This window comes from Ranitomeya imitator, chromosome 4, assembly GCF_032444005.1.
Source record: "Ranitomeya imitator isolate aRanImi1 chromosome 4, aRanImi1.pri, whole genome shotgun sequence".
NCBI classification, from domain to species: Eukaryota; Metazoa; Chordata; class Amphibia; order Anura; family Dendrobatidae; genus Ranitomeya; species Ranitomeya imitator.
The window spans coordinates 20,950,245-20,965,399 of NC_091285.1; the positions used below are offsets into that span (position 1 = coordinate 20,950,245).

The 15,155-nt window shown below is 42.4% G+C and overlaps 1 protein-coding gene across 2 annotated transcripts in view; it reads left to right on the plus strand.

The window, feature by feature from the left end:
* FGD4 (FYVE, RhoGEF and PH domain containing 4) overlaps positions 1-15,155 on the plus strand; it is a 121,680-nt gene that overhangs the window by 22,927 nt on the left and 83,598 nt on the right. The window contains exon 1 of one of the 2 annotated variants that reach the window (XM_069763298.1): positions 3,305-3,720. The exons of the other annotated variant lie outside the window; for it this stretch is intronic. The gene's annotated coding sequence lies outside the window, so the exon portion shown is untranslated. Of the gene's footprint in view, positions 1-3,304; positions 3,721-15,155 lie in introns of those variants that run through there. 2 annotated transcript variants of the gene reach the window in all.

A 15,155-nucleotide genomic window follows, 5' to 3' on the forward strand; every position in this document is an offset into this window, starting at 1 on the left:
TTCCCACCATCTCTTGCGCTTTTCCGCCATCTCTTGCGCTTTTCCGCCATCTCTTGCGCTTTTCTGCCATCTCTTGCGCTTTTCCGCCATCTCTTGCGCTTTTCCGCCATCTCTTGCGCTTTTCCGCCATCTCTTGCGCTTTTTCCGCCATTTCTTGCGCTTTTTCCGCCATCTCTTGCGCTTTTCCGCCATCTCTTGCGCTTTTCCGCCATCTCTTGCGCTTTTCTGCCATCTCTTGCGCTTTTCCGCCATCTCTTGCGCTTTTCCGCCATCTCTGTCGCGCTTTTCTGCCATCTGTCGCGCTTTTTTGCCGCTTTTCCGGCATCTCTGTTGTGCTTTTCCGCCATCTCTCTTGCATTTTTCTGCCATCTCTGTCACTCTTTTCATCTCTCTCTCTTATCAACTTTTGATTTAACGCCACTGCTATGCGCTGCGCGCTGATGTCAGCACCCGACACATATACCGGCAGCCATTGAATGTCACTGCTATCACAGGCTGCACACTGACGCACGCGGCCTTTGATAGCCCGGCGGCCATTCTATCATTACTACTATGCACAACGCGCTGAAGCGCGCGGCTCCGGATGGGCCTGTGGTCATTCTAAAGACTGTGGTTACTGGCAGGCTCCCTCTAGTTCCAGCACGCGGGCCCACTAGTGGATTGACCGGCGTCCCGCTGGGCCAGTCTGGCACTGCTTGCAGACGTTGTCCTTGCTGGGATTCTGAGCTCGGGACCCATATGTGGCTATATTTTTACACCTTCGTTGAGTGCGGAGATTTTTGTCATGGGGTTTGTAGGATAATTGTATAGTCCCGGCCTGTAAATCCATCATACTGTCACATTACAGGAGAGACTGTCACATTTCCATCCACTTAATTCATCTGTAATTAGATTTACACTGCTGTTAATAACGCGGCATATTGCTATGTTATTACGCTACGGCAGGGAGATGAAACTCTGCTCGTAATAACCAATCAGAGCCTGAGATTCATGACTGAGGAGGGGGCGCCATCCATGAGGAGAGGTAACCTCAGTCTCCTTTTCCTTATTTACACTTTATCCTCTTAAATCTGAGGTAGTAATGGGCGCCATTTCACCACAATGCTTCACGAACTAAGAGGCTGAAAGAAAAGCAAACAAACTGCATTTATAGCCTTTAGCAACCAATCACAGCACAGCTTTCATGTTCAAAACTGCTCTGGTAATATGAAAGCTGGGCTGTGATTGGTTGCTATGAGTAACTAGGACAGCTCTGAAAAATGGACTTAGGCCGCAACACAGGCCAAATATGGCTACGTGCCACGGCTTCATCGAAACACAATACAGGTGAATGGAGTCGCATTGCGGCCCCTAGGGAACTGCGACCACAACGTGCAAGTTGCAAAACCCAGACCTAGTTGGACTTTTTGTGACTTGCCTGTTGCAGTACCCTAAGGGCCGCCATGCCACCACATTCACCAGCGGCACATAGCGATTTTGGCCACATGATTTTATTTTTTGCGTCCAAAGTCGCCAAGAAGCCCTAACTTTGAAGGGATGGCACAGTATTGGAATAAAAATGTCTGACCTCTTGCAAAAAACAGTGGCACACCTGTCCATGTTTATTTTTAGTATTGAAGCCTGGCACTATTGAAGGGAATCAGCCGAGTTGCAATACCACGAATGACCTGTAGACACCAATGGCGCTGTTTAGTTTTTTGTTTTTTTGCTGGAAAGCCGTACCATAGTTTGGTACTGTGCAGCCTGCCCTTTGGCGATTTATGGGCACTGTGTTCATAAAAGTTTTTATAGTACATGCTGGGAGTTGTACTTTTGCAGTTTGCGGATTGGTAATTTAGTGAGAAGTTGTTTCTGTGGAACTGTGAAGCGAGCTGAGCATTCCCATCTGGGATATTTATGGGATATCGATAATCCATTTTTGTAAAAAAAAGGGTCCACCATCGATAACATAATCGCAGGATGCCCTTATGCGCAGAGAATCAATGATCGCTTGGAAAATCAGGAAAGATTCCCCTGCAGCTCCCCCGCAGGAGACATAAGGTATTACACAGTTCCCATTAAAATCAATATTTTGTCTCCATAATGAAAGAAAATGCTTTTTTTAATAGAGGAGTATTCCAAATAAAGGATTCCCTCTCCAGGATATGTAGTTTTTAGCCATAGTAATCCGCACCCCCTGATTCTCCCATTCAGTGTGGATTGTTGACTATGGCTGAAAGATACTTACATTGGAGAGGGGGTCCTTAATTCAGAATGTTCACCTCTTATGCTAAGTATTGTTTTGAATTACATGGACAGTATTTTGATTTTAATGGGTACTGCGTAATACCTCAATTATCCTGCGGGGGAGCTGCAGGGGAATTGAACACTTGCTGCCAGGTTTCTCCACTGATCACAGCTGATCAGTGATTAGGATAATCACAGGGTGCCCTGTCAGTTGTGATCGATGGGGAGACCTGGCCACAAGTGTTCTATCTCAGGAAAACTGAGGTATTACACAGTATGGGTTAAAATCAATATACTGTCCATGTAATGCACAACAATACTTATAATAGAAGGTGAGCATTCTGAATTAAATACCCCCTCCCCAAGTTAAGTAGTTTTCAGCCATAGTCAACCATCCACACTGAATGGGATAATCATAGGGTGCCATGATGCACAGACATTGTGTGGATTTTAATTGGTACCATGTAATGCCTCAATTCTCCTGCGGGGGAGCTGTAGGGGAATTAAACACTTGCTGCTATTAGCGATTTGCGAAAATCCCAGGGTGCCCCAATAATAAGACAGTCGCTGGTCAGTTGTGATCAGTGGGAAAACCTGGCCACAAGTGTTCTATTTCCCTGCAGCTCCCCCGCAGGAGAACAGAGGTATTACATATTACCTATTAAAACCAATATTTTGTCTATGTAATGCACAAAAATATTTTTCAATAATAGATAAGGACCCTGAATTAAGGACTCGACCTCTCCAGGTTAAATACTTTTCAGCCGTAGTTTATCCTCCATGCTGAGTGGGAAGTTTTCCAGAGCTTTTTATACAGACTGTTCACACATGTAATTGAATCCAGTCTCGGTAATTCCTGCCGGGGCTGTGCTATAATAAGCCCAGAAATGAAATGCTCATCCAGAGCCCTCCTATGATATCCATGTGTGGTCCTCGTGATTAATCTGTGAATGGGGAGACAATAGTTTTTCGTTTTGGCACACGCTACGTCTTGTTCCTCCCTTTGCAGTGAAAAAAAAAAATAGGAAGGAGAAAAAAAATAAAACTCTTGCTGACAAAGTCCCGGCCCCGGTTCTTTATTCACAGACTAGGTCGCCTTCCAGTCTTTTATGCTGAAAACTAGAGCACTGGGATAAAAGAAAAAAAAAAAAGCGGAAAAAAAAATAAATTCCGCACCTGTCAGCCAGGCTTTGCTATTGCCAGGGGCAGCTTGTCCCTTCATTAAGAAATTTGCAAAGCCCAGGGACAATGGATGAAAAAGCAAAAAAAAAAAAACTAGTTGCCCAATAGGCAGGAGCTGCATTCATCCAATGGAATAAGCGGAGGTCGGTTACCACGGATATCGCCATCTGTTCCCTCCCCACTGGAATGTGGAGCTTGCTGGAGAAAAGCTGGGAAGCAATACAGTGTGGGTCCGGAGACCTGCAGCGGGGGGAAATCCCAGAATTAGGACTGATCGGACGGGGTTCCATGGTCGCGTCATTTTTGGATCAGGTAAGAAAAGATCTGGTCATTCCCAAAATTTCCGCCTTTCCCATTGCCCATGATGGGGTCTCGGTCCCAAGTGGAAAGATAATGCAGAAAATCCCCACTCCCTTTGTTGTCTATGACTTGCCGCTTGCTCTACCTGCCTCCATCGGGGATGCTCTGGAAGGATACAGGGTGGTACACGGGGGGGAGGTTGCCATTGCAGCAATCCGCTCCATCCAGGATCATGGGATCTGGTGCATTTTTGCAGCCCCCCCCCCCCCCATTCAGAACTTTCAAAGCAGCATCTATGGATTTCCTCCCCACAAAGCGAGACCTTCTCCGGACCCCCCTTTGCTCCTCAGGCCCTGGTCTTGTTTGTCCCTGATTCTGTAGAGTAGGAGGTTACTAGAGATTTGGCTTTTTGGATAAAGGACGCATGCTTGGCATATTTTCTCCGGGCTGCGGATCAGCGAGGACAACAATTGGGTCCCTTGTTTCCTCCTTATGGATTTCTAATGGAGTGAGATGTATGGGCCCTTGTTGAATGGGTTAATGCCTAATATATATACCCCCCACTGTACTGTCTAAGGGGCGTGACGGATCGTGAGAGCCTGGCTTGGCCTCTGTATCCTGCCTTTCCTTAATGTGGCTTCTTACTGCAATTAAATGGGCATTTACCCCTCAAATTAACTTGTCTGCAGTTCAAAAGGGCATTTGCCCCCCCCCCCCCACAATAACAAAAATTACCATATTTGCAATTCTTCATCCCCAAAAAAGCTATATATGCAGTTTATAAAAACAAAAAAAGGACATTAAAAGGGTATTTTCCCCAGAATGGACATATCAGCCATTCAAAGGGTATTTGCCCCCCCCCCCCCCACAACCATCTCCCCCAAAATTACCATGTCTGAAATTCAAAGTGCCTTTACCCCCAAAATGACCATATCTGCTGTTCAAGGTGGGATCTACTCCAGGTTCAAAGGGCATTTACCCCCTGAAGAAAGACCATGCCTGCTGCTCAAGTGGCATTTACTCCCAAAATTGGCCATCTATCTCCAAAGTAGGATAACTGCAATTGAAAGGGTAATGTCATGTCTGCAATTCCAGGAACATTTGACACCCCAAAAATAACAAATCTGCCCTAAGCATTTACCCTAAAAAATTACCACGATAATTTTTGGGCCCAAAAAATAATCTTTTAAACAGTTCTAGAACCCAGATTGGCAAAAAAATTTGGAATGGCAAATCAAGTTTTCCCGAAAATTGGGAATATATCCCTCCATACCAAAGTTATTTTGGCAGTTAGGATTGTAAGAGCGTTGTGTAGCGGGCGATGAGGAGGCTGGAAGGGCCTATTGGTGGTCATTTGACAAAAACAGGAGAAAAAGTCCTTTCGAAATTCTATTTTATAATACGTGTGTAAGGACATTTGCAGCTATTTTTATGTTTATTGCATAACGAGTGTCTTATGACATTTTTTTTTTTCAGGATGTGATACTGTTGTGTCAGTGAAGTTTGGTTGCTTAGATTGTGAGCTCTGTGGGGGAGAGACAATAGAGTAATGAGAATCTCGTGGGGCCCAGTGGCAAAATATCCAGTCAATCGTGGGTCTTTAATAGTATTCTCATGATTTAAAGAGACCTTTTGGCCACTCATGACCCCTATACTCTAGGGCCTGGGGTCAAGTGCAACTCTCTGGAGGACCCAGCACATCTGTGTAATACTTGGACATTGAAATACTTCATTTAGCCTGCGGGGGTGCTGCAGGGAACCTCAACATTTGCTTCTAAGTACAAATCATTACTATGGGACAAGTAATATGACATCCGGTGATCCGCTTACATCAGAGGACTTCTTTTAAAGAGGGGTTATGTGCCTGATACTAATCTCAAAAGAAGGGTCCATGTACTACAACGCTTGACAAATATTGATTTATTATAAAGTGAGAATTATAGGGTTTGTCGTGGGAGGGTTGGGGGTAAAATGGAGTTAAATAAACAACACAAAATCAAGCAAACTTGCCAACTTTTCAGGAAAGTCCTGAAGGCTCCCGGAAGAAGGGGAGACATCTTGGCAGAGTTGGCAATGAAATCTCAGAGAAAAATAGAGATGTTGAAAGGATTCTTTTGCTCAACACCAAATGCTTGATGCTCAGTCATCAGATGGAACCCCTGCATTCAATAATCACACATTCTGGGAACAGAAAGAGGAGTGTGATGTTGCCTAAAAAAAAGAAGAGGAGTTGTCAAATACACAAGGGAAGAGAAAAGGAGCTTAAAGGGGAACTGTATCCAAGTCAAAAGTGGCCAGTATTTGCTCTTATAGTATTCCCACTGCTCCTCTGATCATTCCACTTTTTGTTTTTTCTAAATCCACCATACGATTCCAGAGATATGAGTCTTTTTATTTTGTGCTGCTTTTTGTGGTCTTTTCTAAGTGGGCGTGGCTCAAAAGGTAAAGATGCAGAGCAGCCTAAAGACACACCCCCAGAGAATCCTGTGAGCCACGCCCCCCTTGTAAAGACCATTAACAAATACCAGTACATAAAAAGGTCCATATCTCTGGAACCGTATGGTGGATTTAGAAAAAACAAAAAGCGGAACTCTCAGGGGAGTAACGGGAAAAAGGTAAGTGGATAAAATGGGCACTTTTGACCTGGTGATAAATCCACTTTAAGAATAGGCCATCAATGTGTCATATATTATTGGATATCTCCTGTAGGAATTTTGTATTTTTTGTGTGTATATTTTGATTCCTGAAATCAAAGTTTGCAAAAGGCCTCAAATCCTCCCCAAAAATGAAGCAGATCTTGTCGTATGTATGTATGCATGTATGTATCTATATGTATGTATCTATATGTGTGTGTATGTGTATATATGTGTATATATATATATATATATATATATATATATATATATATATGTGTGTGTGTGTTTTATTATTTTTTAAATAGAAGCCAGTGGTGGTTAATTCTAGTTTTTCTATTTTTTTTTTTATAAATAAGCCCCTAAAATGATTTCTGGGTAGTCACTGGGCTCGGAGGGGATTACATTTAGGAATTACAAAGCCTTCTGGCCTGTTCTCCATATCATGGGACCCGTATGGGAACCACCCTGCGTTCTGAGTCACCACAATAAAGCGCTTTAATTCTGCAGTTTGATGGCCGCTGGTTAATTGTTTCAGAATGTTCCTCGCAGCTGAAGTGTTCGGGGATCTGTTTTGATATTCTGTGTAATCTCCTGTCCTTGGAAAAATCTGTTAAATAATTGATTTAAAGGGAATAGCTAAATGTTCCAGTATAGGCATGAGACAAAGACATTCTATAATCCTTTTCGGGTCGTTTTTGGACCTTTTTGGCGTTGCTGGACTGACCAGTGTTTCATAGCCATTTTTGAGCCGTGCCCATCACTTTACTATGATCATATTATATACAGTGGTATATCCATGGTCAGCAGTAACATCCAGGACCCTATACATTACACCTTTGCCAAATTCCATATAATGAAATACAAGTAAAGTGTTGTGAAAAAACACCATTTCCCGCGTCCCACAAGTACTGTCATCAGATTCCGTAGAAGTATGTAATATTAGTAATTATGGGATTTTAAGGACCGAATTTATATTAATTGATCACCTCCTTAATGCACTATAATATACAACAAAGCACTAAAATATATGGCAAAAAATGCCCTGTAACTGGTTAGTTCTTGTGTGTTGCTGACAGGGTAACTGGTCCTTATGGTTCTTCCTCATATCTGTTAATGCTGACATGACATAAAGAAATCACCTTTATGAAGCAAGTCATTCATCATATAAATATCATAGCAGTCATGTGCTCCGAATTTGACATTTTTCTTCCTGACTTATTCTTTTTTTGGAGAACTGCTATAATACTGCCCCTATGTACAAGGATATAACTACTATAATACTGTCATGTGCTCCGAATTTGACATTTTTCTTCCTGACTACATTCTTTTTTTGGAGAACTGCTATAATACTGCCCCTATGTACCAGAATATAACTACTATAATACTGCCCCCTATGTACAAGAATATAACTACTATAATACTGCTCCTATGTACGAGAATATAACTACTATAATACTGCCCCTATGTTCAAGAATATAACTACTATAATACTGCCCCCTATGTACAAGAATATAACTACTATAATACTGCTCCTATGTACGAGAATATAACTACTATAATACTGCCCCTATGTGCAAGAATATAACTACTATAATACTGCTTCCTATGTACAAGAATATAACTACTATAATACTGCTCCTATGTACAAGAATATAACTACTATAATACTGCCCCTATGTTCAAGAATATAACTACTATAATACTGCCCCCTATGTACAAGAATATAACTACTATAATACTGCTCCTATGTACGAGAATATAACTACTATAATACTGCTTCCTATGTACAAGAATATAACTACTATAATACTGCTCCTATGTACAAGAATATAACTACTATAATACTGCCCCCTATGTACAAGAATATAACTACTATAATACTGCTCCTATGTACGAGAATATAACTACTATAATACTGCCCCTATGTACAAGAATATAACTACTATAATACTGCCCCTATGTACAAGAATTTAACTACTATAATACTGCTCCTATGTACAAGAATATAACTACTATAATACTGCCCCTATGTACAAGAATTTAACTACTATAATAATAATCTTTATTTTTATATAGCGCTAACATATTCCGCAGCGCTTTACACACATTATCATACTGCTCCTATGTACAAGAATATAACTACTATAATACTGCCCCTATGTACAAGAATATAACTACTATAATACTGCCCCTATGCACAAGAATATAACTACTGGATCTGGATAAGTTGGAAACTTGGGCTGAAAGGTGGCAGATGAGGTTTAACAATGATAAATGTAAGGTTATACACATGGGAAGAAGGAATCAATATCACCATTACACACTGAACGGGAAACCACTGGGTAAATCTGACAGGGAGAAGGACTTGGGGATCCTAGTTAATGATAAACTTACCTGGAGCAGCCAGTGCCAGGCAGCAGCTGCCAAGGCAAACAGGATCATGGGGTGCAAGAAAAGAGGTCTGGATACACATGATGAGAGCATTATACTGCCTCTGTACAAATCCCTAGTTAGACCACACATGGAGTACTGTGTCCAGTTTTGGGCACCGGTGCTCAGGAAGGATATAATGGAACTAGAGAGAGTACAAAGGAGGGCAACAAAGTTAATAAAGGGGATGGGAGAACTACAATACCCAGATAGATTAGCGAAATTGGGATTATTTAGTCTAGAAAAAAGACGACTGAGGGGCGATGTAATAACCATGTATAAGTATATAAGGGGACAATACAAATATCTCGCTGAGGATCTGTTTATACCAAGGAAGGTGACGGGCACAAGGGGGCATTCTTTGGGTCTGGAGGAGAGAAGGTTTTTCCACCAACATAGAAGAGGATTCTTTACTGTTAGGGCAGTGAGAATCTGGAATTGCTTGCCTGAGGAGGTGGTGATGGCGAACTCAGTCGAGGGGTTCAAGAGAGGCCTGGATGTCTTCCTGGAGCAGAACAATATTGTATCATACAATTATTAGGTTCTGTAGAAGGACGTAGATCTGGGGATTTATTATGATGGAATATAGGCTGAACTGGATGGACAAATGTCTTTTTTCGGCCTTACTAACTATGTTACTATGTTACTATAATACTGCCCCTATGTACAAGAATATAACTACTATAATACTGCCCCTATGTACAAGAATATAACTACTATAATACTGCCCCTATGTACAAGAATATAACTACTATAATACTGCTCCTATGTACAAGAATATAACTACTATAATACTGCTCCTATGTACAAGAATATAACTACTATAATACTGCCCCTATGTACAAGAATATAACTACTATAATACTTTCCCCTATGTACAAGAATATAACTACTATAATACTGCCCCTATGTACAAGAATATAACTACTATAACACTGCTCTTATGTAAAAGAATATAACTACTATAATACTGCTCCTATGTACAAGAATATAACTACTATAATACTGCCCCTATGTACAAGAATATAACTACTATAATACTGCCCCTATGTACAAGAATATAACTACTATAATACTGCCCCTATGTACAAGAATATAACTACTATAATACTGCCCCTATGTACAAGAATATAACTACTATAATACTGCTTCTATGTACAAGAATATAACTACTATAATACTGCCCCTATGTACAAGAATATAACTACTATAATACTGCTCCTATGTACAAGACTATAACTACTATAATACTGCTCCTATGTACAAGAATATAACTACTATAATACTGCCCCTATGTATAAGAACATAACTACTATAATACTACTCCTATGTACAAGAATATAACTACTATAATACTGCTCCTATGTACAAGAATATAACTACTATAATACTGCTCCTATGTACAAGAATATAACTACTATAATACTGCTCCTATGTACAAGAATATAACTACTATAATACTGCCCCTATGTACAAGAATATAACTACTATAATAATGCCCCTATGTACAAGAATATAACTACTATAATACTGCCCCTATGTATAAGAATATAACTACTATGATGCTGCCCCTATGTACAAGAATATAACTACTATAATACTGCCCCTATGTACAAGAATATAACTACTATAATACTGTCCCCTATGTACAAGAATATAACTACTATAATACTGCCCCTATGTATAAGAATATAACTACTATGATGCTGCCCCTATGTACAAGAATATAACTACTATAATACTGCCCCTATGTACAAGAATATAACTACTATAATACTGTCCCCTATGTACAAGAATATAACTACTATAATACTTCCCCCTATGTACAAGAATATAACTACTATAATACTGCCCCTATGTACAAGAATATAACTACTATAATACTGCCCCTATGTACAAGAATATAACTACTATAATACTTCCCCCTATGTACAAGAATATAACTACTATAATACTGCTCCTATGTACAAGAATATAACTACTATAATACTTCCCCCTATGTACAAGAATATAACTACTATAATACTGCCCCTATGTACAAGAATATAACTACTATAATACTGCCCCTATGTACAAGAATATAACTACTATAATACTGCCCTCTATGTACAAGAATATAACTACTATAATACTGCCCCTATGTACAAGAATATAACTACTATAATACTGCCCCTATGTACAAGAATATAACTACTATAATACTGCCCCCTATGTACAGGACTATAACTACTATGATGCTGGGTCCTATACACTGAAATATAGAACTGAAATGGTGAAATTTGTCTTCATATTAGAGTAAATGTACGCAGCTTCTCCAGAAATCCATTTCTCTGACGTCGGGTTCTTAGATCTTCTGGTAGAAATGATATAAATACAGCACAATCACTTCTAATGGGACTATATAGAGCCTATATGGAGGTCACTGGAGCTCAGGGGTAGACGATGATGAAGGAAATAGTATTTTGTAAACTATAATCGGGGCAGAAGAATCTTTGTGGTGCACTGAGGGGCGACTAATGGCTGCAGACAGGTCATCTCTATGAAACGTCTATAGCGGTCTCACAAGAAGGCCCCCAAAATGAACTGCATTATGGATATAAAAGAAAACAATGTTCATGCAGAGACCCCATACTGCGGACAACAATAGCCCCTTTATCTGAGGCCGAAGGTGGATTAATATGTAACCTCAATTCTGAATTACTTTTCCCCTCGGCAATAAGAATCTTTTTATCAGAAACTCCGTGTGACCGATTGTAGCTTGACGATTTTATTTATTTATGTATTTATTTTTACGTATTATTGTAGTATCTATACTGTTGACCTTCATAACATGATAGCGCATTGTTTCCATTGTTTATTAACTTGAGATGTAATTTTTGGTCTTTTGGATGCAGAATATAATTATAACAATAATTATAATATATATATAATTATAATTCCTGCATTCACCCTGATATTGCATCTATCATACAAGTAGAACACTTTGTTTTGGTACTGCGTGTACATCATCAACATACGGCATTTATTGCTGTCCCAGGCTATACAGTTGGCTTTATTTCTGGTAGTTTACATTTGCCTGCAGAGATTTGCTGCTTTGTATTAGAATTAGTGATGAGCGGGTGTACTCGTTGCTCGGGTTTTCCTCAGTACGCTCGGGTGGGTTCCGAGTATTTGTAACTGCTCGGAGATTTAGTTTTCATCGCCTCAGCTGAATGATTTACAGCTATTAGCCAGGCTGAGTACATGTGGGGGTTGCCTGGTCGCTAGGGAATCCCAACATGTAGTCAAGCTGGTGGATGGACATGACGCTGGTGGGTGGACTTGGCGCTGGTGGGTGGACTTAGCGCTGGTGGGTGGACATGGCGCTGGTGGATGGACATGGCGCTGGTGGATGGACTTGGCGCTGGCGGGTGGACTTGGCGCTGGCGGGTGGACTTGGCGCTGGCGGATGGACTTAGCGCTGGTGAATGGACATGACGCTGGAGGGTGGACTTGATGATGGTGGATGCACTTGGCGCTGGTGGGTGGACATGACGCTGGCGGGTGGACTTGGCGCTGGCGGGTGGACTTGGCGCTGGTGGATGGACTTGACGCTGGTGGATGGACTTGGCGCTGGTGGGTGGACTTGGCGCTGGTGGGTGGACTTGATACTGGTGGATGGATTTGGCGCTGGTGGATGGACTTGACGCTGGCAGGTGGACTTGGCGCTGGCGTATGGACTTGACGCTGGTGGATGGACTTGATGCTGGTGGCTGGACTTGATGCTGGTGGATGGACTTGGCGCTGGTGGATGGACTTGATGCTGGTGGCTGGACTTGATGCTGGTGGCTGGACTTGGCGCTGGTGGCTGGACTTGGCGCTGGTGGCTGGACTTGGCGCTGGTGGCTGGACTTGGCGCTGGTGGCTGGACTTGGCGCTGGTGGCTGGACTTGATGCTGGTGGCTGGACTTGATGCTGGTGGCTGGACTTGATGCTGGTGGCTGGACTTGGCGCTGGTGGCTGGACTTGACGCTGGTGGCTGGACTTGATGCTGGTGGCTGGACTTGATGCTGGTGGCTGGACTTGATGCTGGTGGCTGGACTTGGCGCTGGTGGATGGACTTGACGCTGGTGGATGGACTTGACGCTGGTGGGTGGACTTGACGCCGGTGGATGGACTTGATGCTGGTGGCTGGACTTGATGCTGGTGGCTGGACTTGATGCTGGTGGCTGGACTTGATGCTGGTGGCTGGACTTGATGCTGGTGGATGGACTTGACGCTGGTGGATGGACTTGATACTGGTGGATGGACTTGACGCTGGTGGATGGACTTGGTGCTGGTGGGTGGACTTGACGCTGGTGGGTGGACTTGACGCCGGTGGATGGACTTGGCGCCGGTGGATGGACTTGACACTGGCGGATGGACTTGGTGCTGGTGGGTGGACTTGACGCCGGTGGATGGACTTGACGCTGGCGGATGGACTTGGTGCTGGTGGGTGGACTTGACGCTGGTGGGTGGACTTGACGCTGGTGGATGGACTTGGCGCTGGTGGATGGACTTGATGCTGGTGGGTGGACTTGATGCTGGTGGGTGGATGGATATGACATTGGTTGAACATGATACTGGTGGATGAACACTGTGATGGTGGATGGACGTGTAGATTCTGGGAATAGAACTGAAAACATCCAGTTCAGAAAAGAGTAGTGAATGTATCAGTCGGTGACGGGACAATTATTCTCTTTTTTTTTTTCACCTGACTTTACCTGTGAACTATCACAAACATTATCTGTCCATTATACCAAGCAGAATGTGAGGAAGAAGATGATAAAAGAGAAGGGAGGTCATTATATTCTCACCGATTGTACATACAATAAACCATCACATCTGACAGCCGGGAGAGCGCAGCGTCCGGGTCTGTGCTGCCGATAAAGCCGCATAAACCACAACAGCCAGAAGCTTTATGATAAATTGTATTATTGATATTCATTGTGTGATCGACCATCGTGAGTTAACTCCTGACCCACTATTCAATATACTCCAATTTGCACATTTCCCCCGAACATATCAGGCCTTGGCAAACCAGGCCCCAAAGTGGTAGCTTTTTGGGGGTGGATAGTTCAAGGGACGGGTCTTAAGTGCATAAAGTCTTGCTTTGGAAATTTTGGCAAGTGTGCTCTTGTGAAATGTCACGCACAGCCCTCACTTTGCAGGAGGAACAGTAGAGTACTGGGAATGGAGCCAAAATCGCTCTATCTTTTTAAATTATATAGACACCTTCAGAAACAGGGTTTTTTTTTTTTTTATCTTTTACAGGCTTTTAATTTCCCTGCACGTCGCTGGCTGCAGAACGAGTTAACTGAGGGACTATAAGTGAGCTTGTTCTGATAGGATTTTGAAATTCTTTTCTTTATTCCTCTGTTCGTATTTATGATCACAGACCACATCAAAGTGGAGATGAACTTTGATGTGGTCATAAATCGTCTGCGAAGAATTCAGAAAAAGACACCTGAAGACTTCAAACTCGCGGTCAGCAGGAGCGCACTGACGGATCCTAAGTTAACTCGTTCTGCAGCCAGCAAACAACCTGCAAAAAACAAACCGCAATATCACATGGTTGGAATGGCTAATACAGACCCTATTAACTATTTAATATTATATTACCATCATCAAAAGTCCTTAACTCCAGCATCAATGGATTCTGAGTTTCAGATTACAGGAATTTTGGAATATTATGTATTATTAAAGATATTGGTTATTTTAGGAATATGTAAAAACCAAGTTCTACAGTAATGGGGGCGCCATCTATTAATGCCGCCAAAGACTTTCCTGATGCCTCTGGTTTTAATGATTCTCTTCGACCTTTGATATGAGTGTGAATGTCTTGTGGTTATAGGCTCAGCCAAAAGCAGATTCCAGCTTCTCCAGGAGGAGCACATCTGCCAGCGGGGCTGATTTACTTTTACAGGAAAATTACAGCTAGAAGATAAGATAAGGGAGGGCACTACACAGAGGCATTCAGGGAATTACAAGTATTATATACAGGGTGCAAACAGTAAAGGAACCGGACACTTCCATAAAAATCCACATTTGTGTTCTTAGTGGAGATAAGCTGCTGCCGGAGATGTCAGACAGTGGCTCACTATCATCTCCTCATCGGGAAAAAACTAAAAACAAAACACACGCATGCTTGAAGGAGGGTGTTAGGCTCACCTGGTGAGGTGGATCCTCCAGGTTCAAAGTCCGGGTCGGGACACGGGTGTCGGTGCAGCAGATGGGTAGCAGAGGTCCTGAAGACCACAGGCAGGCAGGAGACTGGGAACAGGTAGCTGAGATACTGGAAGCCACAGGAAGACAGGAGACGTTCTGTAGACTGCAGACAGGTAGCAGAGGCACTGGAGGCTT